This window comes from Lactuca virosa, chromosome 2 (genome assembly GCF_052849685.1).
Source record: "Lactuca virosa cultivar CGN04683 chromosome 2, Lactuca_virosa_CGN04683_v6, whole genome shotgun sequence".
NCBI lineage: Eukaryota > Viridiplantae > Streptophyta > Magnoliopsida > Asterales > Asteraceae > Lactuca > Lactuca virosa.
The window spans coordinates 123,695,086-123,699,391 of NC_136427.1; the positions used below are offsets into that span (position 1 = coordinate 123,695,086).

At 31.6% G+C, this 4,306-nt stretch overlaps 1 long non-coding RNA gene across 1 annotated transcript; it reads right to left on the reverse strand.

Annotated features, from left to right (window-relative positions):
* Window positions 1–970: 970 nt before the first annotated feature.
* LOC145156491 (uncharacterized) lies at window positions 971–3,065 on the reverse strand. The gene is made up of 4 exons (XR_013736745.1): window positions 2,885–3,065; window positions 2,064–2,752; window positions 1,870–1,975; window positions 971–1,064 (listed from the first exon to the last, which is right to left on the reverse strand). It is a non-coding gene; the product is annotated as an uncharacterized LOC145156491 (long non-coding RNA).
* Window positions 3,066–4,306: the final 1,241 nt, after the last annotated feature.

Here is a 4,306-nt window from a genome sequence, read left to right on the forward strand (position 1 = left end):
AATCATGCCAGAAAAACATATCCCTAATTCGCATCTACCTCGCCTCTTCAAACGCCTCCAGGAATATGGTTAGTTCGTCTTGATTTTACTCCCAAATTCAAATTTTCTTATCTTCCAATAGTGCATTTGTCTAATCGATTTATATTCTTTATTGTTTTGTTTTTTACTTTTGGAATCGTCAAATCCTTTTCAATATCAATTTCATTGTTACAATACCTCATCCGATTTTCCCCTTTTACTGATCTCTTCTTTCTTTCTTCTAGGAAAATTTCGATGATGTTGGCCAAATCGAGAGTGTCGGGTTATCAATACTTCTATGCAATGATGACTTTGCGATATCAGCAAGTCATAGATCAAGATGATGGTGACACGACTTAATTTGATAATGTCAAAGAGGAATGCAATGCAAAAGTATTTGAGGTATGAGTTTTTGTAGGAGAAAACTAAAACAAAGACTACTCTTAAACTATGTGTAAAATAAAACTTCCTACTATTGGACTCTTGGAAGAACAGCAAGCGACATTAACTTTTATTTGTTAAACCAGATGCTTCTATTTGTTTTTTTTCTTCTGTGGGGAGCAAATTACATAAAAAAAAAACCTCATCCTTCTAAACATTAGGGGTCTACAGTCTACAATAGAGAAAATGTGATAACAAGCTGGGTAATAATGGTTGAATCTTGAGTGCAAAAGAAAAACAAAATAACAATCAAACCTTAGGAGAAGCATTTTGAAATCTTCGGAAATAATTCAGAAGATATTATTACAAGATACCAACTTACCAGCAACTCAATTCTTTAAAGAACTTTTAAACTATAAGGAGAATAGTCTCTTTCGATTAACTATAGAAACAAAAGTGAAGGCATGTACATATGAATATATTTTCTTTATGAAATGAACTTACAAGAAGTCCTCAGGGACCAACAATCTAATTTACTCAATAAAAAAACAAACTGAATACACAATGTTAAATGGGATAAAAGAATAAATTGGATAAAGAAGTACTTACGCTCCTTAGAAACTTGCATGTAAGAAACGATATGAGTGGTCCCCCAGAGTCTTTGACTGTGTTGACAAAATCCACATATTTTTGCCTTAGTGCTATATCAGAACTCTTGTAACCATACATTTAATAAAATTACGATTATATTAAACCCTTTAAATTTTAAAATATGAAAATTTCAATGAACATTGAATAAAGAAGAATTACAATGAACCAAAGACTTAAAAGTAGGATTGTTTTGATTAGTTTTTGAGTAAATTACAATTTTGATCTCTGAGTTTAGCTGATTTTTTTCAGTTTTGGTCGCTAAAAGATTTGGGTTGTAATTTTCGTCATTATTTTAAAGTTTTCTTTCAATTTTGGTCCCTCAGTCATCTAAGTTAACAGTCTAGCTGTTTATCTAAATGTCCATTTTTCCCTTGGACCAAAGTTGAAAAACAGTATACTTAATACTGTGGAAAAGTGTATGATTTATATTTGTATCAGTGTATTGTGTATGCTCTTCAGATATTATATTTTTAACAAAAAAAATATATTTCAATTACTATAAACCTTAATTATATAAAAAAAAGGAGCAAACTACCTATTTTGTCCCAATATAGACTTTTTTCTTCAGTTTTGGTCCATGGACAAAAAGGCCATTTTGTAAAAACAAGAATCGTCTATTTATAAAAATTAAAAACCTGAAAAGGTCATTAGTGATAAGTAATATTTGAACAACCATTCTATCATGGGCAACCTCAACATGCTTTGGTCCATAACATGCACGATGTGGATCCCGCAACAAAAACAAATAATATCTAAATGACTATCAGCATACGTTTTAAGGACTAATTTACAGTACTGCCATCGAAGTTGGAAACTTACATTAGTAAGCATAGCGAAGAAATCCTTGAGAACTCGCACCTCTTTGGCTGCTTTTGTATCTTTGATAATATTCATCACATCTGGAGCATCACGAACCTCTTTTAAACTATTTATGTGTAACAAAGAAAACAACAAATGTTACTTAAATATTACATTAAAAAATTTGAAGAAATGAATATAAGAAAAATCCATACTTGTATCCTGAAGTGGAGTGTACAAGAATAATGTGTGATTTGTTCTCAATTATGTCCCTCAAATTTCTCCTTTCTGCTTCCAACATTAAATGCCGTTGAAAAAATAAACACCTGAAATTCTCAACCAGCCTTCACACATCCAAGTTATAAAATCTCTAAATTCAAACAAATAGATTGGTGGTTGTCTGGAAACACGACAAGATGCGAATGAAAAAATGTTTGTCTGGAATGAGTTTTTGAGTATTGAAATCCACAATCAGGTCAAAAATAACCTCTGGAAGCATTCTTCTGGTTTTAATTCAATCAATCTATTCGAGTTCAACCGAACGTCAAACCATATATAACACATGAAGAGAGCATCCAATGGTGCTGATTTGTATAAAACTTGAATTAAGTCTAACTCAACGTTCTTTTTAACCCAAAAAAAACAACACAATAAGACCGTGAAAAGAATAAGAAAGTTAAAGAAATAATTACCCTTTTGTAGTCATTAGAATCAAGGCCGTTCTTAAAAATTTCAGCAACATCGTTCCTCAAATACTTTTGCATTGCATTCCTCTTTGTCGTTATCAAATTAAGTCGCGTCTCCATCATCTTGATCTGTGACTTGCTGATATCGCAAAGTCATCATTGTATAGAAGTATTGATAACCCGACACTCTCGATTTGGCCAACATCATCGAAAATTTCCTAGAAGAAAGAAAGAATAGATGAGTAAGAGGGGAAAATCGGATACGGAATTGTAACAATAAAATTGATATTGAAAAGGATAACGATTCCAAAAGTAAAAAAACATAATGATAAAGAATAGAAATCGATTACTCAAATGCACTATTGGAAGATAAGAAATTTTGAATTTAGGAGTAAAATCAAGACGAAATAACCGTATTCTTGTAGGCATTTGAAGAGGCGAGATAGATGCAAATTAGGGATATGTTTTCTGGCATGATTGAAGTAAAAAGGAATGGTTTTTATGTTTCTTTAGGTTACAATTGAGAGAGAGAGGGTAGATGACGAAGGAAAGAAGAGAGAATGGTGTAATGGTGTTTGAATAACCCTTGGTAAAGGATGATGTCACCAAATAATCCAAGGTTGAAAAATTAAAGATTGAAATGTAATGAATGGTCCTTATTTCTTAAGATTAGAATTTAAGTTTCTCTTTTAATAGTATTCAGAGATAATCATCCTCGAATTTTAACCTGTGAGAATATGCGTGGGAAATCTATTACATATTATAAATAGATGAAATTAATTCTATTATATATAAATTGATGTTTACTAAAATGGATATGCATTTCATATGATTTCATTTAGACCTTGGGTTTATTAATTAAAAGTGAAGGACAATATCATGGTTGACGATAATGAAAGAATTTTAAGAAAAATGATGCATGGATATATATATGGATGAAACACCATACATGCATGGATGGTGTGTGGTTGGTGGAGGCAACATTAAGTGTAACATCGTTTCTTAATTGTTCTCTAGGACAAAGGTTGTAAAAATCGCTCGACGGTCGGCTGATGTTAATGGATTAATTCAACTTGATGTGGATTAATCGGCGACTATAGATTATTAATAGAGAGAAAATTATAAATCTAGTCGAATCCCTTAATTGCTTTGTGGAAAATAACCAAAAAAACCCAAATTACAAAAATAGCCACCAAAATCGCAGATGGACTCGGTGCATCTACAATTTTACTTGTCCATCTGCGAACATACAAGTCGCTAAAGCACATTTGTGCTTTAGCGACTTATACGTTCGCAGATGGACTGACTCAGTCCATCTGTGATTTTGCGTCCATTTGTGATTTCCCCTTTTTCAGGTGTATAAAAACGTAATTTTTTTTCCTTTCATTTTTCAAACTCTTTTTTTTTGAGAACTTTCTCTCTAGAGGCACTATGGATGATTTTATTTTTCAAACATTTTTCAAATTTTTTGTTGGAGAATTCATTTTATTAGAGATGTTTTATATAAATTTTCCAAAGAAATTACAACTAAACTGAAAATTTTTTGCAAAACTTTATATATAATAAAGTTGTTTCGTACTTAAACCCTATCAATTTCGTAGTTAAAACATAAAAAAATGAAGAAAAAAACGCAAAATCGTAGGTGGGATGAGAGAAAATCGCAGATGAACTTAGTTGATCTGCGATTTTAGTAAGAGATGGATGTATTTATACGAAAAAAAAACTAAAAAAACCACCTGCGAACGTACAAGTCGCTAAAGCACGGCTAGGCT